The sequence below is a fragment of the Pan troglodytes genome, chromosome 8, assembly GCF_028858775.2.
Source record: "Pan troglodytes isolate AG18354 chromosome 8, NHGRI_mPanTro3-v2.0_pri, whole genome shotgun sequence".
In the NCBI taxonomy this organism is placed as follows: Eukaryota; Metazoa; Chordata; class Mammalia; order Primates; family Hominidae; genus Pan; species Pan troglodytes.
The window spans coordinates 37,103,292-37,130,089 of NC_072406.2; the positions used below are offsets into that span (position 1 = coordinate 37,103,292).

General features: G+C 40.0%; 1 protein-coding gene across 21 annotated transcripts in view; it reads left to right on the plus strand.

Moving 5' to 3' along the window:
- KIAA1217 overlaps positions 1–26,798 on the plus strand; it is an 854,498-nt gene that overhangs the window by 402,037 nt on the left and 425,663 nt on the right. Inside the window, exon 1 of one of the 21 annotated variants that reach the window (XM_009458073.5) lies at positions 22,209–22,604. The exons of the other annotated variants lie outside the window; for them this stretch is intronic. The gene's annotated coding sequence lies outside the window, so the exon portion shown is untranslated. Of the gene's footprint in view, positions 1–22,208; positions 22,605–26,798 lie in introns of those variants that run through there. 21 annotated transcript variants of the gene reach the window in all.

Sequence of the window (26,798 nt, forward strand, 5' to 3'; positions counted from 1 at the left end):
GCTGAAATGTCACTTCTGCCTCCCGTGACTCCAGAGACTAGATTTGCTTCCCTCATTACATGCTTTCATAGTTTCTCTTTCTGAGCATTTATTTTTTCCTATCAACCCCTCTTCTCTAAAAGGCAAGAAAGAAGTGGGTCAGGCTTATTCATTGCTTTCTAGAGCCAAGGATGATATATATACTCAATAAATATCTGCAGGTGCTCCATAAATATCTATTGGAAAGAAAAACAAGTTAAGGTAATCAGCTGAGTAACACACAGTACAATACATTGTATATAGGTAACGGTGGGCCATTGAAGGCATTTGTGCATGGAAAGACAGTGGGGATTGTGTTAAAAGCATTAACATGGCAATCATGTGCAGGAAAGATTGGGGAAACCAACAACACTATTATAATGTAATAGGCCAGGCATGGAGGAATATAGCCTGGATTAGAATGGTGACAATAGGAAGAGGAAAAATTTATAGGATCTGATGACTAGTTGTACTTAAAAGGAATAAGGGAAAAAGTAGATTCAGAGATTAGCATCTGGCTGGACTCAGTGGTTCATGCCTATAATCCCAGTTACTCAGCAGGCTGAGGCAGGAAGATCCCTTGAGGCTGGGAGTTTAAGACTAGCCTGAACAACATAGCAAGATCCTATCTCTAAAAACACAAAAAAACATTAGCCAAGTGTGGTGGCTTATGCCTGTAGTCCCAGCTACTCAGGAGGCTGAGGAGGGAGGATCACTTGAGCCTAGGAGGTGGAGGCTGTAGTCACATCACTGCACTCCAGCCTGGGTAACAGGATGAGACCCCATCTCTAGAACGAAAAAGAGAGAGAGAGAGATGGGGGAAAAGAAAAGAAAAGAAGAGTCTGGAAATTTTTTAAATAGTAAGAAATTAAAAAGAAAAGAACTGGGTTTCAGAGGCAGCTAATGATTCCAGGCCAATAAATTGTCACGGTGATGGAGAGGCTTGTGAAGAATTCCAAGTGGCCTAAAAAACAGAAGTCATATTTCAAAGACTGTCTGCATACCTCTTCCAAATCAGGACCATCTGCAAGGAAAGCTGAAGTGAAATCATTATTTATGCAGATGATTTTCTCGGCAGGTGGTCTCCTTTTCCTCAGGCAGAATTGTGCCAAGGCCAGGCCACATTTCATAGGCAGGAACAGCCACAGCACCAATGGGGAGGTACCTGCATTCCTCTAGGGAAACTGCCTGGAACTATAGGCCACAGATCTCTGTGTTCCAGGGGCAACACGCCTCCTCTTCTGCTTGCATGCCCTGGAGCTGCCGCTGATCTTTGGCAGAGGTGACCCAGAAAAAAGGCCAGTTAACCCACAGAACGTAAAGCAGTGCTTGTGAGCATGTGGGTTATGGACCTGATGACCTTTGGTTTTCTGAGGCAAAGGAGGACGAGCAGCTCTCAGTAAAGCATATGGGATCTTATGGAAACAGAGAAGCTGCAAGGGCCCTAGGAGGTGTGGGACACGAGGAGAAATTCCAGAGACCTGCTGCTACTTTCACAGTTAGGTGTGAGCTGAGATTCGCACCTAACTGTGGAGGAGATACAACTGTTTTGCCCATCCTACACTTAGAGGAAAAATAAAGAATGGCTTTAGACTACAAAGTATAGAGAAAGCAGAGTGTCTGAAATATGGAACTGAAGTTTGCAAAACCCCAAATAGAAAAGAAACCAGGACTTTGGGGACACTAAAAGCTCACTGAGGCTCTGGATGGATTGCTCTGTTCTGTGATTGGAGAAGGGTCTACTCAGCTATATCTAGAGACCAAAGGCCAAAAGCTATAGCCTTGATACCCTCTGTGGGGCAGGGTCCATGCAAGCCACTTTCTGGCAGCTCAGGGACTAGACAAATTTCTCTGAGCTCTGTGGGGAGTTGGGGAATGGATTTAAGGTAAATTTCATAGGCTGTTAGTCTGCTCAGACTATCTGACTATCTCAAAGAGAGCAGCCTGTAACCCTCCCCTCTGAAGGGGAGCGTGTGTGTGTGTGTGTGTGTGTGTGTGTGTGTGTGTTAGAGAGAGACAGACACACAGGGAAAGAATGCGTATTGGAAGACCCTGTCTCTGAAAAAAAAAAGTTTTCATTAGCTAGGCATGGTGGTATGCACCTGTAGTCCCAGCTACTTGAGAGGCTGAGACAGAAAGATCGCTTGAGACCAGGAGTTCAAGGCTGCAGTGAGCTGTGATTGCACCACTATATTCCAGCCTGGGTGACAGAGGGTTCAAGTTCAAGACCAGACTGCACCCACTTCAGTCCACTCACTAAACCACTGTAGAAAAAACAACAGCAAGAAAAGCCATCAGGCTCCCTCTCTAATCTTGCCCAGGAGTCCCCACCCTTGTTTGGGCAAATCCATTTCCCGGCTCCCAGGAAGAAGGTGGGAAGGCCCTTTTCTTTTATTTTTATTTTTATTTTTATTTTTTTCTCCTGCAAAAACTTTTGTTTTTTTTTTTTAAATACTTTAAGTTCTAGGGTACATGTGCACAACGTGCAGGTTTGTTACATATGTATACATGTGCCATGTTGGTTTGCTGCACCCATTAACTCGTCATTTACATTAGTTATTTCTCTTAATGCTATCCCTCCCCCATTCCCCTACCCCACGGCAGGTCCCAGTGAGTGATGTTCCCCTTCCTGTGTCCAAGTGTTCTCATTGTTCAATTCCCACCTATGAGTGAGAACATGCAGTATTTGGTTTTCTGTCCTTGCGATAGTTTGCTCAGAATGATGGTTTCCAGCTTCATCTATGTGGCTATGAAGGACATTAACTCATCCTTTTTTATGGCTGCATAGTATTCCATGGTGTATATGTGCCACATTTTTTATATATATATATATTATTATACTTTAAGTTCCAGGGTACAAGTGCACAATGGGCAGGTTTGTTACATATGTATACATGTGCCATGTTGCTGTGCTGCACCCATTAACTCGTCATTTACATTAGGTATATCTCCTAATGCTATCCCTCCCCCCTCCCCCCATCCCACAACAGTCCCCAGTGTGTGATGTTCCCCTTCCTGTGTCCAAGTGTTCTCATTGTTCAATTCCCACCTATGAGTGAGAAGATGCAGTATTTGGTTTTCTGTCCTTGTGATAGTTTGCTCAGAATGATGGTTTCCAGCTTCATCCATGTGGCTACGAAGGACATTAACTCATCCTTTTTTATGGTTGCATAGTATTCCTTGGTGTATATGTGCCACATTTTCTTTTATATATATATATATATATATATATATATATATATATATATTTTATTATACTTTAAGTTCTAGGGTACATGTGCACAACGTGCAGGTTTGTTACATATGTATACATGTGCCATGTTGGTGTGCTGCACCCATTAACTCGTCATTTACATTAGGTATATCTCCTAATGCTATCCCTCCCCCCTCCCCCCATCCCACAACAGTCCCTGGTGTGTGATGTTCCCCTTCCTGTGTCCAAGTGTTCTCATTGTTCAATTCCCACCTATGAGTGAGAACATGCGGTGTTTGGTTTTTTTGTCCTTGCGACACTGCAGGGGTAGATAGGTTACTAGTTTTGCCACTGCAGAGATGATTCCCACCTCAAATGCTGCCTAATTTCACCTGCCTTGAAAGGAGACTTGATATGATTTCCTTGTCTTTTATTTGCCTGCCAATAATATTCCACCTGATAAGAGGTGGCTGCAGTTGCATTACTGGGACAGCCCTTTTCTTTATTTGTCCTCCTCCTCCCCTCCCTCTCCTGTCTTCACTATAGCAAAATAAGTCTTTGTGTCTCATTTCATTGGTCTTCAATCCTTTTAGGGTTTTTTCTGTTTGTTTTCATCACTCCACCAAGAAACAAGGGTCTGAGGCTGCTATTATGTTAGTTAGGTTGGTAATAAGCTTGAAGTTGCTACTCTACTTGGTCAATAAAGTCTGAGCCCAGCAGGTTGCACATCTGTTTCATTAAGAATAAAAGGTTTCTGTGCAGACAGCGACCCATTGGGTGTATGCAGCTCCCAGAGAGGACACTCTGTGACTCGGTATGAAGCCCAGGAGATAGCAATAGTGAACTTGTAACATACATTTAAATACATTAATTACTTTGGGTATGAAAATTATCACAAAAGAGTGACAGTAAAATCAACATAACTAACCATCACCCTATCATAATAGGCCCTTTTTCAAGTCTGTCTGCTGATCCACAAGGTTGACTGTAAATAGGGTGCTTTCTTACTCTGTGTCTTATGTAAGACAAGCACTTAATGCTTAAAGTGAATGTTGCTTTTAGCAAGGCTGTCATTTAGTTTGTGTCCTGGCCCAGTTTAGACAGTTGCCTTCAAGGCAAGAAGTATTATCAACTTTTCCCTTTTCAAACTATTTTGCAAGGAAATCAATTCTCATACTATAGAATATATTTCTAGTATGACTGCAGTTTTTATTATTTAGATCTTAATTATCTTAGGTATTTTGCTTTTCTATTTTCTTCCTTTTCATGTCAGCTTTAGAGAAATTAGATATTGTTTGTTTGTTTTCTATTTTCCTCATAAAATGAACTAGGAAAATAAAAAGTCAGCAATATACTCCTATTATTAAATGCCCTAAAAATATATAGAAAAAATATGCCCAAGGAACCTGGGATAAATGTTTTGTATCAGAAATTTTGTGGCCACTTTGTGGCCCTGCTAACAAACATCCTTTAAGCTGCTTTTTATGGTGTTTCTTTTTCTCAACAAAACAAAACAAAACAAAACAAAAAACAGTATTCCACATGTTACCATTGCTAAAAAGAACTAAAACAACAAACTGCAATTTTTGGAGTCAAATCACAAAAGGAGTCAAGGTCAAAATACAGCCACAGCTGGATGAAAAAAGCACTCCTGTGTTAACAGCATACATTATTGCAGAAACCCAGCTGATGGGACATCTGAGAAGATCATTAGCAGTGGGCACACGGTATTGGCACAAGTTTCATTTTTTTCCCTAATGGTTATTAGTGGAGTTTTATGATTCTAAATTATTCATAAAATTGTCTAAGACATTTAAATAACATAAAAAAAAAGTTTTAAAATTTGTTTTTAAGTATTTGGATTCCCTTTCTATGCATGCTTGGGAACCAGCAAGGACATCCATTCCTGTGAGGGTATGACAGCCCTGATGGACGCTTAAATCAAGGATTTGAAAATGATTTTTTAATGTTTGCTGTTTTCATTTATTCATATTCTGTTTGCACATTATTATTGCTATACTTGGGAGCTAATAATGAATTACATTGAAAGCTATACTCGTCAAGGTATTCTGAAGAAATTCAATGATTTCGATATACTGATGGAAATATTAGATTGGACTATATGAAATTGACATTGTTAGGTCGTTTTTGCCTGTAAAAATGATAATTTCATAATGTTTAGCCTAGTATTTTCATTTGGAAATTAGTCATCTTGTGCTTTTCATTGTGTTTTGGTTCTGGTTTTGCTTTTTGCTTTTTATACTTTTAAATTGTCTAAACAGTAGTTTATTTATCTTGGATGTTGGATTTTTAGTGTAAAATGTGACATATCCAGTGAGTGGAAGGGTGAAAAATAATTAATGGATATGGGATTTCTTTGGGAGGTTATGAAAATAGTCCAGAATTAGATAGTGGTGATAGTTGCACAATTCTGTGACTATACCAAAAGCCACTAAACTGTACATTTTTAGAGGCTCAGCTTTATGGTACGTGAATTATATCCCAATTTTAAAAAATCCAAAGGTGTAAAAATTGGGAAGGAAGAAATAAAACTGTCTTTGGTCACAGATGACATGATTATCTACGTAGAAAATCTGAAAGAACCAAAAAAAATGTCCTGGAATGAAGAAGCAATTATAGCAAGGTTGTAGGATAAAATGTGAATATACAAAAGTCAGTTGCTTTCCTATATACCAGCAATAAACAATTGAGACTTGAAATTAAAAACACAATGTCATTTACATTAGCACCAAAAATTGAAATATTTAAGTATAAAACTAACAAAATATGTATAAGATCTATATGAAGAAAACTCAAAACTCTGATGAAAGAAATCAAAGAACTACTAAATAAATGGAAATATATTACATATTTGTGGATAGAAAGATTGAATATTGTTAAGATGTCAGTTCTTCCCAACTTGATCTGTAGATTCAATGAAATCCTAATCAAAATCCCTGAAAGTTATTTCATGAATATCAATAAACTGATTCTAACATTTATATGAAGAGGCAAATGACCCAGAATAGCCAACACCATATTGAAGGAGAAGAACAAAGTCCAAGGACTGACATTCCCCAACTTCAAGACTTACTTTAAAGCAACAGTAATCAAGATAATGTGGTATTAGTGAATGAATAGATAAATAGTTCAGCCAAAAGAATAAATTCCCTTCCCCTCAAGAAATAGGCCAACACAAACATATTCAGCTGATCTTTGAGGAAGGAGCAAAAGCAATACAGTGGGTGATATGTTTGGCTGTGTCCCTACCCAAGTCTCATCTTGAATTGGAGTTCCCATAATCCCCATGTGTTGTGGGAAGGTCCTGGTGGGAGGTAATTGAATCAAGGGAGCGGGTTTTTCCCGTACTGTGCTCAGGGCAGTGATTAAGTCTCATGAGATCTGATGGTTTTATAAATGGGAGATCCCCTGCACAAGCTCTCTCGCCTGCTGCCATGTGAGATGTGACTTTGCCCCTCATTCACCTTCCACCATGACTGTGAGCTCTCCCCAGCCATGTGGAACTGTGAATCAATGAAGCCTCTTTCCTTTATAAATTACCCAGTCTTGAGTATGTCTTTATTAGCAGTGTGAGAACAGACTCATACAATGGGGAAGATAGTCTTTTTAAAATAGGGTACTGGAACAACTAGACAACACATACAATAAAAAAAGAAAAGAATCTAGACACAGACTCACATCCTTCACAAAAACTAACTCAAAATGGATATAAATGCAAAACAATAAAGCTCCTGAAAGATGACACAGAAGAAAACCTAGATGACCTTAGATGTGGTAATGACTTATTAGATACAAGAAAAAAGCCACAATCCATGAAAGAAATAATTGATAAGCCAGCCTACGTCAAAAATTTCTGCTCTCTGAAAGACAATGTCAAGAGAATGAGAAGGCAAGCCAATAACTGGGAGAATATATTTGGAAAAGACACATCTGAAAAAGGACTATTATTTAAATTATGCAACGAACTCTTAAAACCCAACAATAATAAGACAACCCAATTTAAAAGTGGGCCAAAGGACTTAGCAGATATGTCCCCAAAGAATATATACAGATAGAAAAAAAGCATATGAAAAGATGTTCTACATTTCATTAGAGAAATGCAAATTAAAATGATGAGATACCACCACACACCTATTAGAATGGACAAAATCCAGAACACTGACAACACCAAATGCTGACAAGGAAATGGAATAGCCAACACCATACTGAAGAAGAACAAAGTCAAGACATTCCCCAACTTCAAGACTTACTTTAAAGCAACAGTAATCAGGATAACATGGTATTGGTGAATGAATAGATAAATAGTTCAGCCAAAAGAATGAATTCTCTGTCCCCCAAAAATAGACCAACACAAACATATTCAACTGATCTTTGAGGAAGGAGCAAAGCCAATATAATGGGTGATATTTTTGGCTGTGTCCCCACCCAAATCTCATCTTGAATTGTAGTTCCCATAATACCCACACATTGTGGGGATTCATTCATTACTGGTGGGAATGCAAAATGCTATAGCCACTTTGGAAGGCAGTTTGGCAGTTTCTTACAAAACTAAGCGGACATTTACCATGTGATCCAACAATCATGCTCCTTGGTATTTACCCAAAGAGAAGTTGAAAACTTCTATCCACATAAAACCTTTACACAGTTGTTGATAGAAGTTTTATTCATGATTGTCAAAACTTGGGAGCAACAATGATGTCCTCCAGTAAGTGAATGGATAAATAAACCATGGTATATCCAGACAATGAACCATCACTCAGCACTAAAAAGAAATGAGCTATCAAGCCTTGAAAAGATATGAAAGAATCTTAAATGCATACTACTAAGAGAAACAAGCCGCCAATTTGATTCCAAATATATGACATAGGTCTCTATACAACATTCTTGAAAAGGCAACTAGGGAGAAAGTAAAAAAAAGATCAGTGGTTGTCAGGTTCTGGGAGGAAGGAGGGATGAATAGGTGGAGCACAGAGGATTTTCAGGGCAGTGAAAATACTTTGCATGATACTATAATGGTGAGTACAGGTAATCATACATTTGTCAAAACCTACAGCATGTACCATGCCAAGAGAGCATCCTATGGACTTTGGGTGAAAATGAAGTGCCAATGTAAACTCATTGATTGTAATAAATGTACCACTATGATTCAGATATTGACAGTAGAGGAGGCTGTGCACATGTAGGGACAAAAAGTAGATGGTGACTTTCTGGATTTTCTGCTCAATTTTGCTATGAACCTAAAACTACTCTAAAAAGTAAAGTGTGATTTAAAAATTTTATCTGTATTTAGAAAAATGATGAAGGATGTTTTCTAAAGTTGGCAAAGCCACATTTTATTAAGGATGCTCTTCATCTGGTTTTACCTGGAATAATCAAAGTGGTTTCCCTCAAACACATTTCCTGTCTGTTTAGATTCTGTAATTTTCTACTTGGAATTTGGTGAAGATACCAAAGAAAGTGTTCAAAATGATGAAACTTCCCACTGCAAGATGTTGATGATGATGATGTTGATGATGATGCATACTTAATAGTTATGTAACTGTAGAGATGCATGCCAACGAACTAGAATATAAGTATGGAGTCCTAGGTTTGGGTCCAGGTTGAAATTCTACCGACTCATAGAGGCAAAAAAAGTAAGGAGCAAGAGAAAATTCAAGCATCCCGGAAAAACTGACTCAGGGAACACCTGAATAGCACAAAGCATCAAGTTGCAAAAATCTCAAGTCTGGTAGACAGCAAAAATATAAAGACTCAGCCATCAGGTTCAGCCAGACGGAGTGGGTGCAGGAGAAGGAAGAGCAGGTGGAAGCCAGGATGTACTGGGAGATATTCATGTATCAAAGGTAGCAGCTTTTTAATGTCCCTCATTCAGCCCATCTCACAGGCGAGGATGAAATGTCCCTAACAGCAGTGAGCTGGGCCAGGCATAAATAAGCTTCTAGTTCTTCCTGCTCAAGAAACCAGTGGTATCTGTTCTCATCTAGAACTGAGATTCTTTTTATTCCTGGTCCACTGATCTCCATGGCCTGCAGGGGCTGCCGTTCTGCTGTCTCCCTTGGAGCTTAGTGGGTCATCTGTGAGGTTGCATTCCTTCTGAGCAGAACAGTTGCATTCATTTCTCAGCAAATCTTTATTGAGTATCTACTATGTTGCAGGCATTCTTCTAGGATGCAATGGTGAAGAAACAAATGAAAAGACCAGGTTACTGCCTTCATGGGGCTTTCGGCCTAGAATGGAAGCTATGGCAACCATCAATCCACAAGGCATGCATGCATGTGGAAACTTCCCCTGAGTGGAGCCGTGGGGGAGGAAAGTACTTGGGCTGTGCATTGTGGAAAGAGGGCCTTGATCGAGGCAGGGAAGGCCTTCCCAGGGAGTGGGGAGTCAGTGAGGCCTAAAAGAAGAGTAGAAGTTATTAGGAAGTTGGAGACCAATTCTAAGCACCGGGAACCTTGTGATGGAATGGGATTTTGTGCAGCTGGGATTTTGACAATGGGATTTTGACAATACCGCACCACATATCAGATGGTGGCAGTGTATGTGATATGTTCTGTGTAATCATTTCCAGGACACAAGGGTGGCAGGGGCAGTTAGTTGTCTGCTGTTGCCTCCTTGGTAACAGGACCCTGATGCTTGGCTGGGACAATGGCACCTAGAAAAGGATTGCGTTTCTCAACCTCCCTTGCTATTAGGTGTAGCCATGTAATTATCTGGAGACTAACCAATGAGATATAAGTGATCAGTTGTACAGGACTTCAGGAAAATATCTTTAAAAAGAGAGGGTAAGAACATCTTCTTCCTGTTCTCCTTCCTCCTGCATAGAATGTAGAGTAAATGGATGGTGCTGCAGCAGCCATTTTGAACCATAAGGCGACTTGGAGGCTGGAAGTCCACTCTAGCCTACTAGATTATAAAGCCTGTAGGGGACTTGGTCCCTGATTATATGAATTTCCCATTCAAGCTCTAACTGCCTAAGTTGACTTCATTTACATGACAGAAAAAAAACCCTTGTGTGTTTATGCCTCAGTGATGGGAGTTGGAATCTCAGTTACCTACAGCTGAATGACATGCCAGGAATCAGGAGGTCATTGAGTATCCCAGCTTATCCCACCTTAATGTTGTCAAGCATTCTATACCAGATGTACAGCAGAATGCATCTCAACTGTCTCATCCATTTTCATAATTTTTCTGCCTAAATATAAAAGACAGGACCAGATGCCTGTCCTTTGGAAAATCCCCACCAGTTATTTCATCACCAATTCTTTTTTGTTGTTGTGTTGTTTGGTTGGTTGGTTGGTTGGTTGGTTTTGTTTTTTCTTTCCAACTTTTAGGTTCAGGGGTACATGTGCAGGTTTTTTACACGGCTAAATTGCATGTCATGGGGGTTTGGTGTACAGATTATTTTGTCATCCAGGTAATGACCATAGTACCCAATAAGTAGTTTTTCAATCCTCACCCTCCTCCCAGCCTCCACCCTCAAGTAAATCCCAATGTCTGTTGTTCCCTTGATTTTGTCCATGTGCACTCAGTGTTTAGCTCCCACTTATAAGTGAGAACATGCAGCATTTGGTTTTCTGTTGCTGTGTTAATTCACTTAGGATAATGGCCTCTAGCTGCATCCATGTTGCTGCAAAGGACATTACCTCATTCTTTTTTATGGCTGCATAGTATTCCATGGTGTATCTGTACTGCATTTCTTTATCCAGTCCACTATTGATGGGCATCTAGATTGATTCCATGTCTTCACTATTGTGAATAGTGCTGTGATGAACATAGGTGTGCCTGTGTCTTTATGGTAGAATGATTTGTACTCCTTTGAGTTTGTGCCCAGTAATGGGGTTGCTGGGACAAATGGTAGATCTGTTGTGAATTCTTTGAGAAATCTGAAAACTGCTTTCCACAGTGGCTAAACTAGTTTACACTCCCACCAGCAGTGTTTAAGCATTCCCTTTTCTCTGCAGTCTCACCAGCATCTGTTACTTTTTGACTTTCTAATCATAGCCATTCTGACTGGTGTGAGATGGTATCTCATTGTGGTTTTGATTTGCATTTCTCTAATGATTAGTGATTTTGAGCATTTTTTCATATGCTTGTTGGCCACACATATGTCTTCTTTTGAGAACATCACCAAGTCTAAAATTATCCATCTTGGAAGTGAATGTCTGGCTAAATCAAATCTTCTAACAATTTTTAACAATACTACCAGAATCTTTTAACAGACCCTTGTACTCACACAAGGGATGAAAGTGTTGCTTAGTGCTGCAAAGGGGAAAGACAGTACTAACAAAATACTGTTTAGGTTATCAGCTTTAAGTCACTTTTATAGGTATAGAACTAGCAAGTGAAGCAGAAAAAAAAATGAAATATTAATGGTTTGATCACATTACTCTGTGACATTGTAGGTGGCAGGATGGGGTTGTCCAGGTAAAGGTAGGTCTGGGGGTTCATCTGAAGAGTCTACAGGCACACAACAAGCATCAGAGGTCAAAGCAAGGAAGACGGAATAAGTAGCCAAGAAGGTTCCAGAAGCCTGCACTTGTTAGATTTGACTTCTCATCCTAAGGAAGGCTATTTTATTTTACATACTAGGTGTGAGTGACTGTGTAACCATAGGAATTGTTTATAATGGAAAGAAATCACACATCTTCAGAAAAATGCTAACCTCCACTGAGGCAGAGGCAGAAACTCTAGGATTACTTCACAGCCAAAAATATTTCGGTAGCAAAAACAGATAAGAATGCCTGGTGACCATGTTATTAACTAGAATTCAATGATTGGGGGTTTCTTAAGATTGAAAAGACTTTTGAGGTTGTATAGTAAATAAGAGCTGGAGGGAAAATTTTTAAATGTGGTACTTGCAGTTTTAAAACATATTCACAAAATATATCTTGGAATTTACTGCCCAGAAAGTGTGGCTTGAGTCCTTTGTATAATAGTTAAATGAATAGCAAGAGAAAAGAAACCTTGAAGTCAACTAAAGATTAGAAAAATGAGGATCAGGAGTCATCTTTTACTAACTCAATGGCTTTTTTATGGAATGATAAAATTAATGGATGAGGAGAATGCAATCGATGTAATATATCTGAACTTTCAAGAAGCAGCTATTATTGTCATGTCACAGAATGATACTTGATAAGTCTATTCAAACATGCCAAGATCTAAATATGGCCCCTCAATTGGAAAGTAGATGGGAATCTAGGCAACATAATAAATAATGAATGACTGGGGAGACAAGAGGAATCAACATGTTCTCAAAACTGTGTTTTGTTTTGTTTTGTTTCGAGACTATGTTTCACTCTGTTGCCCAGGCTGGAGTGCAATGGCTGAATATCAGCTCACTGCAACCTCCGCCTCCCAGGATCAAGCGATTCCCCTGCCTCAGCCTCCCAAGTAGCTGGGATTACAGGCATGTGGCACCACACCCAGCTGTTTTTTGTATTTTTAGTAGAGACGGGGTTTCCCCATGTTGGCCAGGCTGCTCTCGAACTCCTGACCTCAAGTGATCCAACGCCTCAGGCTCCCAAAGTGTTGGGATTACAGGCATGAGCTACCGTGCCCGGCCAAGACTGGGTATATTTGAATTTCACTTTATTTGTCACTCCTTTCACTAATGATCAGAGAGATGGATCAACACCATGAGTAACAACAAAACAAACAAACGATGCCACTACGGGTGCTTACATTATTTAATGTCACAGATGGAAAGACGCTAACTCTTTTGTCTGTGTTCCCAGTTGCCTTTTTTTAAATTGGGATAACTATCTTGTTTTATATAGTTAATTGAATTTATTAACTTTTTGGTTGAACTGTGGTCTCTTTTTTTTTTTTGATTAACATGTTTGCAAGATAGATTACTGAGCAATGTTTACATTGAGCTATAGATTTATGATCTTTGTACGGCTCCTATCTTCTGTCAATAATTCTCTATGTGGATTAACTGCACTGGAGAAAACCAGGGGGAAAATGAACAGATGGAAACTGGAGGGTGGGGTAGGAAGTAAGTTCATGGGGATCTGAAATCAACAGAAATCCAGATGGACATTCAAGGGAAATTGAAGAGTGTTAAAAAAGAGGAAAAAAGTGCTTGAAAGTGAAAGGAAGAATGGTGAAAGGAAAGATAAGTCCAGGAATAAATGTAAAAAGAACGAGGAATAAGGAGTCAATGTTTGGGGGATATAAAAAATATAGAAAGAATTCAGTAGCTGTCAACATGACAGTCATAAAGGATTTGGTTTGAGATGGATTTGGAATCGATCAAAACGGAAATAAAAATTCTATTAGATTGTTATTGATGTCATGGTTTGTTTGTTGTTGTTTGAGACAACGTCTCGCTCTGTTGCCCAGGCAAGAGTGCAGTGGCACGATCACTGCTCACTGCAGCCTTGACCTGCTGGATGCAAGGGTTTCTCCCAACTCAGCCTCCCAAGTAGTTGGGACTACAGGCACGCCACTATGCATAGCTGATGTTGTTTTTGGTTAATAATTGTTTACAAACCTATCAAGTGCAAAGTGGCTCTGGTATAACTATAGACGAGAATGGACTTTGAGACAGTCTTAATTACTTGAGTTTGTATAAGAAAATGGTGGTTCCTAATTCACTTTCCATGTTGGTAAATTAGTTCATCTCTGTCTTCATCCGAAGACAAACTAGTTGTACATTTGTATCAATTATAGCAAAGTAAAGTATCAGCACAGATCTTCAGAATTCTCTCTTATCCATATGAGAGAAGTATTATTAAAATTAGTCTATTCTGTCACTTTATTCACTGCTCGTGGGGAGCCAAAAATAGTAAAAAGATGCAGATTCATTTTTCAAAGGAGGCTGTGTGTACTATTATATGCACTATTAATGATTGTTATGATTAAAGAATAAAAACATACAAATTTAAAGTATTTGGCATCCCTTGAGTGGTGAAATGAAATGTTGCAGTTATGTGGCTACAGAAGAAAAATGTATTCAGATTAAGGCACATTTATGCAAAATCCTGCCCAGTAATTTCTTTCCTGTCTTCCTGGCCTTGATTCCTTCTGTGGGCCTTAAAAAAAAAAAAAAAAAAAAAAAACTCAAAATGTATTTGTCTTAATTTCTCTACCTAAAACAAATGGATTAGAAACCTTTGTTGAACAGCCCTGTGAGAAATAACTCATTAATAAATGTGAAATATTGCCCAATGGCAAAACAGCATAAGTTTTAAGTGCTCATTATGCCAGTAAATGTTTCTGCATTGTAAATTTGGATTTTAAGTTATATGGAGAAAAAATACTCAGGTTAGAGCAGAGCAGGTTTTAGTTTCCTCAAAGTGCATATTAAAACTGAGATAATTTGATAGCCAACCACCCAAATCTATTTTTAAGTTAGTTTTTTCAGATATGACATATTTTTAGTAATTTTTTTCTTTATGCATTCTTATAACTTAAATATTCAGATTTTAGCTACAGAGGGCATTGTATTAATATTTTCAGTGACACATTAATGTACGCCAAGAATGATTGTATTGTGTGGTTTGTTTATACCAGTAGTTATATTTGATGTTAGCTATTTGGTACAAAATACAATTCTTATACATTATGGGAACATAAACTTTATTGCTGTCTCATTACCATGCAGAAGCCAAATATGAGCAAAAGAATAATATCCTGTATTAATCTTCCAAAGGTTGGCTATGGATAACTCAACTGATTGTGTTACAGTTTAATTAATGGAATAAAAAGGGAATAAATAGCTTCAATGCTGCCTAATAAAGGTAATTCTCCCATGGCAAGATATGTACACTGAAACATGATAAAAGAATTCTGATGGAATGGCTTTTTGTCTAGTTGAATAATGCAATATTCTCTTCTGTGCCCATAAAAAAAGATATCTCCGTCCTAAGGCTATATTTTGTAGTGTCATTTTAGGTATTCATTTTGGGGGAAAAAAATCCTTGCTTATTCAGCTTTAAGGAATTAGATCTCATTGAACTGGAAAAAACTATCTAAAATAGCTTAAATTGTTTTTTGATTTGTGAAATATAAAAAGTCCTCACTGTGGATAAGTGAAGCCACATTCATTTGAGCAACTTCACTGACCTTTTTCTCCTCTGCATAAATGCTTGTCCGTTGCTGATGGTTCTGTGGAAATGTCTGCAGGCAGAAAAAAAAGTCAGAGGGGTGTATTTTTGCAGCAAAAATTTCAGATGAAGGGGTTTGTATTTTTAGATGGCTTAGTTTTTTTGAGTTTTGTTTTTTTGCGACAGGGTCTTGCCTGTCATTCAGGCTGGAATGCAGTGGTGTGAACACAGTTCACTGCAGCCTCGACCTCCTGGACTTAAAAGATCCTCCTTCTTCAGCCTCTCATGTAGCTGGCACCACAGGCACACACCACCATACTCAGCTAATTTGTTTTTGTTGTTGTTGTTGTTGTTTGTTTTGTTTTTGGTTTTTTGTAGAGACAGGGTCTCACTATGTTGCCCGGGCTGGTTTTAGACTCCTGGGCTCACACGATCCTCCTGCCTTGGACTCCCAAAGTACTGAGATTAGAGGTGTGAGCCACTGCACCCCATCAAGATGCTTGATTTGAGTTAATTACAGACATTTTCCTGTAATTTTAAGATTTTCTGCCAACAAAAGCATTGGAAGAAAGTAAAACGTCACTACATATGTTGAGGTATCCTGAATAGTAGGGCATATTTAAAGACAAAAGAAAATGCAACTAGCTTTACTTTCTTCCGCAAAATTAAGGTTACCTCTAAGTCTTTCTAACTTCACACATCTGTAGCCAGTTGGTTCAACCACCCAGGAACAGACAGTCATGAGGCCAAGATGTTTTATTTCTGTGCGAACAGGATGGCTTTGTTTTATTCCATAGGCTCAAGTATATAGCCTGGTGTCGTGGACTGAATAGTGTTCTGAAAAATTTATGTCCACCCAGGACTTCAGAATGTGACCTTATTTGGAAATTGAGCCTTGCAGATGTAAATTGGTTAAAATGAGATCATACTAAATTAGGGTTGGCCCTAACTCCAATGACTAGTGTTCTTTTTTTTATTTTATTTATTTATTTTTTTTGAGACAGAGTCTCACTCTGTCGCCCAGGCTGGAGTGCGGTGGCACAATCTCGGCTCACTGCAAGCTCCGCCTCCTGGGTTCACGCCATTCTCCTGCCTCAGCTTCCCAAGTAGCTGGGACTACAGGCGCTCGCCACCATGCCTGGCCAATTTTTTTTGTTTTTTTAGTAGAGACGGGGTTTCACCGTGTTAGCCAGGACGGTCTCGATCTCCTGACCTCGTGATCCTCCCACCTCAGCCTCCCAAAGTGCTGGGATTACAGGCGTGAGCCACCATGCCTGGCCATGACTGGTGTTCTTATAAGAAGAAGGGCCACACAGAGACACAGGAGAATGCCATGTGAAAATAGAGGAGGCAGGGATTGGAGTGAGAAACCAAGGCCTGCTGGTAACCCCCAGAAGCAAGAGAGGAGCACAGAACAGATTCTCTCTCCAGCCTCCAGGAGGAACCTACCGTGACACACCCTGATTCCAGGGTGAGAGAGTACATTCTTACTGCTTTAAGCCACTCAGTTTGTGACAACCTGTTACAGTAGCCAGGGATAACCCCTAGACCTGGACATACAGCTTGATCATATTCTACCGGTCACACAGGCATTCAGCGGAGACTGTAGCCATCTAGGTCCACCAGTGGGAAATAATAGCTATTTTCTAAAAATAATACCTACTTTTAGAAAAGCATCTTCACAATTTAAGGTTATAACTAATGTGCCCAGGTCCATTCCTGGTAAGCAACAGCTCAGGCTCTTTACTTAACAAGGAGCATGTCCAGAACATGGAATCTCAAAAGTGCTACTAAATTCTGCCACCTCAACAACATCAAATCTGATGACAAAGCAGTAGAAAAGCTTTTTAAGGAAGCCGGTTTGTTCCTGCAAGAGTGTCTTTAATTAGGGATGAGTATTGTAGAAGATGACAGCATCCACTCTATTTTAAACAGAAAAGGAATTTTGCTCGCAAAATCACTGGAAAGGCTAGAAGATCAGGATCTAGGCTGGGATTCCAAAAGTGGCTTCCTAAAATGACACCACTGAGCAGAGCTGGCTCCTGGGGAACTGTGCCCTCTGTCAAGACCGGGAAGACGAGGACCAGGAAGCTGCTGTCCCAGATGTCCACTCTTGTATCTCACCACCTGATGCATTATCCAGGGAACTGGAAGCCCCTGCCATGCCTCCCGGCTTTTGGGAACACGTCACTTCACTCTCTTCAGAATGAAAAAGCTGATAGCAGAACCGTTAGCAGAACCAGCTACGTATTCACGTGGCCAGTGCAAAATGAAAATGCAGACCCCCATGTTCACAATTATTAAGACCCAAGACAGCAGCAACAGAGCATTAAGCCAAGCATGGGGCCCTTCTAATCATGGGAGTCCTGTGTGACTGCTCTGGTCACCTCCCATAAAGCTGGCCCCAGCTGTTGGCTTCAGAGCCATGGTGGCCTGATAATCTACATCGGCAAAAGGGATTAACATGGATGCATCCTGTACTATAACTCTTCCTCACTTGAGTCAGCAGAAAGTTTAAGACTTTGAGACTCTGGAAGACTGGGAGGCAGGGCCCTGGCTGCAAGGGAGTCTGAGGAATGTCCTTGTTAGCTGTCCAGGCTCTACGGTGAAGGAAGCACTCCAGAAGGAGCTGCAAAAATGCTGACTGATGGATGCAGCACACCAGCATGGCGCATGTATACATATGTAACTAACCTGCACATTGTGCACATGTACCCTAAAACTTAAAGTATAATAATAATAATAATAAAAGAAACAATTCCAAAAAAAAATGCTGACTGAGTCTATCTACTGTATCCACCCAAGTGATAATTTTTTGCAGAGCAATTGGTTCTCTTCTCACTTACAGACCCACCCTGTTGCAGCCAGCTAAGTGCTTTCTATACACAGCACTCAACAGACAGCTGACAGAATCATGTGTGTATCTTCTCTGCACCAGGTGTTTGTTAGAAGATCAGAATACAGTGCTGACCCAGGAAGACAAGGTCCCTGCCCTTTGATTTCCCTCAAGTGAACAGACACGAGAAATTAACAAGTGAACATTCTCACTCAGTCCCATCTTTCTTCCCTTCAATCCATTCTCAGCAGCACATCTGGAGAAATCCTTTGAAAAACACAAATCAGTTCACACATATTCCCCTGCTTAGATTATTTCCATAGTTTTGCCTTGCCCTTGGAAAAAAGCCAGACCTCCTCATCAATCCTGACAAGAGCCTCGCACCATCTGGTGTCTGCCTATCTCTGATGCTTCCCCACTTGCTAACAACACCACATCAGTGTCCTCTCTGCTTTTTGGAACATACCAAGTTCCATCCTATCTCTGTCTTTGATTTTGAGCTTTCCTAGCTCACTGCTCAACTGGTTCCTTCTCGGCTTCCGGCATGTGGCTAAAATGCTACCTTTTCAGGAAGGTACTCTCTAATCCTAAGATAAAATCCCCACCTCAGCCCAGTTTTTCTACATCATATCGCTTTGCTTATTTATCCCCACTTATCACAATCTGAAGTTAGCCTGTGTATACATTTGTGTGTTTCTCTTTCCTGTCCATGAGACCAGAGGCCTTGCCTACCTGGCTCAGTGCTTTACCCCAAACTCAGCACAGCACCTGCGTATAGCAGGAGCTCAAGAAATATTTGTTGAGGAGCTGTTACTGACAGATTGGTACATTTTTTAAAAATAGCTACATTCATGGAAAGTCAGGTTTGCATTCATTATTTAGATGAAAGAAATTGAACCTAAAAATGAAGCATTATTTGGGATAGCTATGGAGTTTAGGAAAATTAAAGCAGAGAGTTCAAGGCAACTGGCAGTCATCAAATCATACAGGTCAGCTATTCTGGGAAAAAAATGTGGGCTGGCGTTGGGGTAAAAAGGCCAGGCCAAAAACTGTCCAGTAATACACATGATCTCACACTTGTTTACAGGTTATTTTGAGGCTGTTCTCTTCCTGTTCCCAGTGAGTGATCTTCCTGCTCACAGTGAGATCACTTACTCACTGAGAGCAGAGACCTCTGTCTTTCTGCAGTGGCCCCCAGTGCCCCCAGCAGCTCTAAGAGCAGCTTCCTGCTCCTTGTTTAAGTTCTCTAAGGATGGAAGATGCTAAGCACTGGGAAAGCTTGACTTTCATGCTTTTGCATGGTGCCACCAGGTAGGATGGCCAACCATCTGGATTCCTTGGAACTGGGGAGGTTCCTGGATACGGGGCCTTCAGTTTTAAAACTGGAACAGCCCAGGGAACAAATCAGGGTACAGTCATCTTTCCATGGGGGCACTAGAAAGAAGGCGGCCTCATTCTTATTTTTGCTGACGGTCTTAGTCCGACCAGCTTGCTTCAGCCCATGTCATACTCCATTTACTCACTTGTAACTAATCTTTGTTATTTTGCCCTCCCCTTGTGGCTTCATTGTGCTTCCCAGTCCTCACTCTCAGCCCTGCTTCTCTGACTTCCCTCGTTGACAGTGTCTGGATTCTTTCTCTGATAGTGTCATCCTGCAACACTCTTACATCACCTGATCCATCTTGCCCCCTGGGATCTTGGGGGTTCTACCCCCACCCCAGGCCTCCAAGAAGCCCCGTTGTCACACTTGCCCCATGAGTAGTGGTAAGACATTGAGTGATGAGAATTATCTATGAATACAATTATGGTGATACACTTCTGACTGCACAGCTCAGAGAAAAAAGGCCAAAATATTCAGGAGTTGTCTGGTGACCCTCTATCATACAGAGGAGGAGTCTGAAAACTTTCTCTGTAAAGGGACAGATGGCAAATATTTTCGGGTCTGCAGACCATGCAGTCTCTGTCATAAGTGTGCAACTCTGCCGTTGTGGCAGGAAAGCAGCTATAGACAATATGGCAACAGAGACTGCACAGCCTACAAAGCCTAAAATATTTGCTATCTGTTCCTTTACAGAGGAATTTCTCAATTTTTATGTGTTCCAATAAAACTTTATTTACAAATATAGGCAATGGGCCTAATTTGGCCCATGGGCTATAGTTTGTGGATCCCTGATGTAGAACATCCTTCTAGATGATTTTTAAATTTTTTATTGAGTCTATAAAAGATTTTTTTGTCCTCACCACTCATATGGATCAGCCATAGCTCCGCACACACAATTTACACATCTTCTTCCTAATAACCCTCCTCACCTCTCTTAATTTTTCATAGTCATTTTCCTGTGCTTATGGAAACTTTTACTCCACAAAAATTAACTCTTGCACCAAGACACACGGAAAGAAAGACTGTGTGGTACTTATTTCTAGAAGGATGTTTAACACACATTTGTAATATGAAAGATAGTTAGGGAGTTAGAGTGAACTGTTAGGATAACTGAAATTAATACACGGTTACTGCTTTGTTAGATTAATAGGGCTCTGATGGGCAGGAGTATCCTTACTCTTGGTGATAAGGAAGGAAATAACTCCAAATAGTGCTTTTTTTTTTTTTTTTTTTTTTTTTGAGATGGAGTTTTGCTCTTGTTGCCCAGGCTGGAGTGCAGTGGCTCAATCTCGGCTCACCGCAACCTCCACCTCCCAGGTTCGAGCAATTCTCCTGCCTCAGCCTCCCTAGTAGCTGGGATTACAGGCATGTACCACCATGCCCGGCTAATTTTGTATTTTTAGTAGAGACAGGGTTTCTACATGTTGGTCAGGCTGGTCTCCATCTCCTGACCTCAGGTGATCTGCCCGCCTTGGCCTCCCAAAGTGCTGGGATTACAGCACTGTGCTCGGCCCTAATAGTGCTTTTAAAGGTGAGTTTTGGGGCTGAGCATGGTGGCTCATGCCTGTAATCCCAGCACTTTGGAGAGTCAGTGTGGGAGGATTGCTTGAGCCCAGGAGGTCGAGACCAGCCTCGGCAACATGGTGATGCCCCATCTCTACAAAAATTAGCTGGGTGTGGTGAGTGTGCCTGTAGTACCAGCTACTTGGGAGGCTGAGGTGAGGTGGGAAGATCACTTGAGCCCAGGAGGTTGAGGCTGCAGTGAGCTGAGATCATGCCACTGCACTCCAGCCTGGGCAACGGAGTGAGATCCTGTCTCAAAAATTAAAATTAAAAAAGTGAGTTTTGGGCTATTCACTATTTCTGGTTTTGTTTTTGTTTTAAAGTTAAAGAGTCTCAATCTGTGGTCAGGGCTCTGCAGTCGTGAGCAGCTTATGCAGAGTCCTGCTTTCTTCATATGTGTAATTTAATGTTCCTGAGCAAAACAGTATCTTCATCACATATTTTGAAATGTGCTTCGCTGAAAAGTGTACTTTCATACGGAAAAGGGGTGGTAGGAGAAAGAAAATGCTGATAACATTTTAAATTAATCTTTAGGAATGCACTCACAAAATGCATGGAACTGGAAACTGCTTATATCAGATAAGAAACCTGGGAAATGAATGTGAAAAGCCAAGAAAGGGGAGGAGGGTGGGAGAAATGAGAGGAAGGAAAAATAACTACCAAGTACTTTGCTTAGTACCCGGGGTGACAAAATCATCTGTGTACCAAACCCTGACGTGAATTTACCTCCATAACAGACCTGCACATGTACCCCTGAGCCTCAAATAACGGTTAAAAAAAAAAAAAACGAACGAAAGTCATGGGAAAGAAGACTGAATCTAGCAAAACGTCCTTACGTGCATTTCTCTGGTCCTGAGGTAAGATGTGGTTGCAATAGGGATGATGACAAACAGGGCCCTATAATGTTGTTGAGCCGCCTCCGCCACTTGCTTTTGGTGGAGTTATTGCAGGATGACAGAGTTCTCTGTAGCGCAGAGACAGCATATATGGGCTCATTGCTGAGCTGATTCTGCTGAGCCTAGAAAACCGAGCGCCTTAACAAATCAATTCCACACCCCCTCGAATTTGTGCCTCGGTAGGGAGTCCTCAGCAGGAAATCCTCCATCTGTTTTCCTTTACTACAAGGGACTTCAGAGAATGAGTTCATTTCTCTTCAAACATCCTCACGTTGCTGTAAAACAGCACTGGGCTGAGTGATGAGAAATGTCACCAGGAATACAAGAGGACGCCTTCAAACGGAGATAGCGGAGACAGTTACACTCTGAATTAGAGTCTAGCTTTGGAGAGGATTTATTTTTCTTTTGTTACTTACATCCTGGATTTGCTTTTTTTTTTTTTTAAAGGCAGCTTTGTTTTTTACTATTTCTAGTAAAGCATGGACATTTGAAGAAATAAATATAAAAGGAAGATTTCTCAAAGATTTGTCCTGTTGAGTAATGAAGCATACCCTGAGGACCCAGGGATTAGAACTAGATCAGTCTTTCTTTTTGAGCAAAAAAGCCTAATTTGAAATTCAGGATTACTTTTAAAATATCACTCAAAGTAAGTACTTTGTCTTTGTTTTTTTTTTCTCTTTTCTTCCTTCCTAACCCCCAGTCAGCCTTTTTTGCATATTATAATCTCAATGAAGTTATCAATTGTACTATAAATATGAGTAAAATGATTTGCCAACTCATAAATTACTTACAAGATGAGATACTGAGTTTTCTGCTCTGAACACTGTTCAGTACTAGCAGGTAGCAGGCAATATTTATAGTAATGTTTATGTTTTTATGTCGAGACTCATTTGATTTCATTAACATTTCACGTGAATATCTTTTGCCTCATTTCCTCCAATAATATAAACGATATTTTAAATTGGAAAATGAGCAAGCAAAAGTCTCTTCTGAAAAGAGCATTGTTGCCCTAGCAAGCAAACCAATTTATTTCAACTTTTGTCGACTTCTCTGGAATATTTAGGTACATTTGCCGAAAGATCTGTAAATCTAGAGAGTAAACTTAGCTAAAACAATAACTCTTATGAACCCCTTTTGAAATTGCCATGAAATCATATTGCAAATGTGTAAAAAATTTTTAAAAAAACAACTCTATAGCAAAAGGGTGTTGAAACATAAAAATATGTCAAACTGCTAATATCTTGGGTTGCACTATTAAGCTGAGCTACAGCTGTGTGTGTCTTGAAGCCTCCTCAGAACTCCAGGAATCAAGAGCTGTGAGGCTGATCTAGCTGTATGTGGTTAAAGGATATACAGGTAACCAGAGAGGTTATCTAGAAGGGCTCAGAATGTCCTGTTCCCTTAGGGGCTCCCAACATCTACCACCCATCCCTCTACCCTCTCGTCCTTATATAGTAGCTGTAAATCCTTAAAGTTTGCTATTGGAGGGGTCATGCTACCTCTCCCAGCAGTTATTCTGGGGAAGAGATGGCTGCTTCAATGTGCTGTCTGGCCAATATCTGGGCAAGAAGGAACATTAAAATGATCTGTGCTTCCTACACATCCCAGGTCCCCTAAGTCACAAAAGCCATCACCTGTACCAAGGCTCTCTACGGACCAGCATGTCTGCAGGAGAAAGACAATGGGTGAAACCCACTTCCGTGGAAGTAGGGTGCTGCATTCTTCCTCCAGCTTTCCCTATTCTTTAGATACTGTCTGCCTCGACCTCCAAGAAACATGATTCCTATGCGTCATCCGTTGCCATAGCCAAGTGCTCCCAGAACCGGCCTTGTTACTGGTTAGCCCTTCAGTTAAAGATCATTATCTGCCAGGCCATCTGTTATTTTCACTTAGGAGAGTGTATTATTTCAGATATATGGATGTCCTTTAAATTTCCCCTACATGTTGTGTAGTAACTAGATGTAGTCCAAGGGTAAAGTCCCACTGTGAACAACGGGAATCAGAGTCCCACTTTTGAGAGCATTTGTGACAATGGTATAATCTTGGATGGCCATGAACCCACCCTTGGGAGAGGGGGAGGGGAATCTGAGAACAGTGAAAAATGAAATAAAATGAGAGTCTGGTTCTTGCCATACAGAACAGTGGTTGCTTTCAGAGGGATTACTTGCTTTCTGGTGTAGCTATGCTTAAGAATTCGTGCTTCTTGCTATGGGGCATAATGTTGCCCCTATAGCCTCTTTTATGAGTGCTGGCTAGCTCCCATCAACTATGGTGATCTTGGCACGCCACCTTTACAAAAGGGAGCCATGAAGTCTAGGAGTTTTCCTACCTCGCACATCCCTCCTTAACCAGTTAAGAAAATGCTCAGTAGACTTTGCGTTCTTTAACTGGCCTGTTTTCCACCTGCTAAATGAGAATGTGCCTTATGACTTCTTTTCCCCCAATGGAAATTGTATTGCTGAATTTCAAAAGGCATCTCTGCAACCCTGGGGCAGCTGTCATTTGTAAAGAGAATGGTTTGCATTGAGTGGCTTTTTTATGAACCTATATTCCAGTCATATCTGAACTGCCACATCCTGTGGTACAAGGAGATGATGATGAGGAAGATGTTGATGACATCTAGCAAGTATTGACTGACATCCTTTGCTAGGTGTGATACTAAATATTCTATGACACTTATCACATTAAATCCTCCTTACTTTACCTGTGTAATGCAGGTAATAGAGGCAGCTCATTCACGTATTTCAATGGACAGGGGAGGAAAAAGATCCAAGAATGATCCTGTCCACTGGCATCCTGTATTCTTTTTGTTTGCTGTTGTTGTTTCTTTCATTCAGCTGTCTAGCTCCCAAGGCTGTGGGTTGTCCAGGCTCCCTTCTCTATTACCTTCATTCATGGATAGTATTTCTAGGAGAAAACAGGTAGCCTAGCATAGGTAGCAGCCTAGGGTGGGGGTAAAGTGGAAACAGACATTGAGACTTCAGCAGTGAGTTTTTGCTACATGTGTTGGTAATTGATTTCAGTTGTCTCTCCTCTGTGTTAACCTCTATGTAAAGTGTAACTTCACCCATGTCATGCTTTTCTGGGCTTCAGTTTCTGCAGGGTTATGGGAATGATTAAGCCCTTGTAGCTTAAAGCATGGACATTCTTGGGAGAAAATCGCATGTTAGTGAACAAATGTGTTTTAGTTGTTTGTGTTGAACTAGATTGTCACTGGGAGCAAATAAGACACTTAGAAGACAGAATGAAGTCTTTCAAATTGCCAGAAATGAGGAGGGAGATGTCAAATTTTTTGCTCTCATAAAACATGTTTTAAGTAAAATTTACTATAACATCTACTGTCATGAAAATTTTATTAGTATACGACAAATAGAGGTTAGCTGATTTGTAGATGATTTTTCAGCAAAATGCCTTTTTCAACAAAAGGCATGTTAAATAATCAATGAACAAGTGGATAAAGAAATAAGTTTGTAAATACGGGAAGGGAAGTCACTGGGGGTTACTAACATTTTCTTTGTTTTTCTATTGTTTCTAACCTTGGTTATGGGGGCATTTTTAGGTTAATTTGCCACCTTTATTACATATTCAATGATTATTTACTGAATATCTCTTGGGGCATCACTAACGGGTATGGGGGTGGGTGTGTTAGATACAGACATACATATAACTACATAACGTGTGGTTATCTTGATGCTTTGTGTTCAATTTTTAAAATTATTTTTTAATTTCAATGTTTATTTTAGATTGAGAGGGTACATGTGCATGGTTGTTACATAGGTGTATTATGTGATACTGAGGTTTAAGCTTCTATTGATCCCATCACCCAGGTGTGAACATAGTACCCAATAGGAGGTTTTCAGCCCTTCCCCCCCACCCTTTTGGAGTCCTTAGTGTCTCTTTTCCTGTCTTTATGTCCATGTGTACCCAAGATTTAGCTCCTGCTTACAAGTGAGAACATGTAATATTTGGTTTTCTGTTTCTGCATTAATTCACTTAGGATAATGGCTTCCAGCTGCATCCATGTTGCTGCAAAGGACATGCTTTCATTCTTTTTTATGGCTGTGTAGTATTCCAGGGTGTATATGTACGACATTTTCTTTATCCAGTCCACCATTAATGGGCACCTAGGTTGATTCCATGTCCTTGCTACTGTGAATAGTGCTGTGACAATATGTTCAAATATTAAACATGTCAGAATAGTCCATGATTATATTGGAGAACAAATGTACTGCTACCAGGTGATTATATGCTTGAAGATGGTATCCAAGGAGACAGAAAAACCAAATTCAGAAATACTATCCTCTCACAATTTTAGATTTACACACATTGAAACTAGAATGGATTTGGGATCATCTTATCTGACTCCTCTTTATGAATAAGAAAACCAAAGCCAGCATAACAAAATGATTTACGAAACTTCGCTAATTAGCTGCAGAGCTAGAATGAGAATTCTAGCCTCTGGCCTCCAAATATAATGCTTTTTTTGTTTACTTTTTAGTTTTTATGTTTTAAAAATACTATTTATTTACAATAATTAAAAAATAATGAAGCTATGCCCCCATGGTCATGCCAATTTCATTGCTCTTTTGACTTTTAAATATTTTAATATAAAAATAATATAAAACATAATATAAAAATAGTATAATAGTCATCTGTAAACCCACCACCAAAAATATGTTATTTTGCATATATTAGTTCAGAAAACTTGTAAAATAAAATAGAGCCCATTATAAATACAGTGAAAGTACAATTCTTTTCTCTCCCCCTTCCTTTCCAAGATAATTATCGTCCTAAAATTGCTACATAACTTTCCCATGTGTATTTTGGTATCTTGGCATTT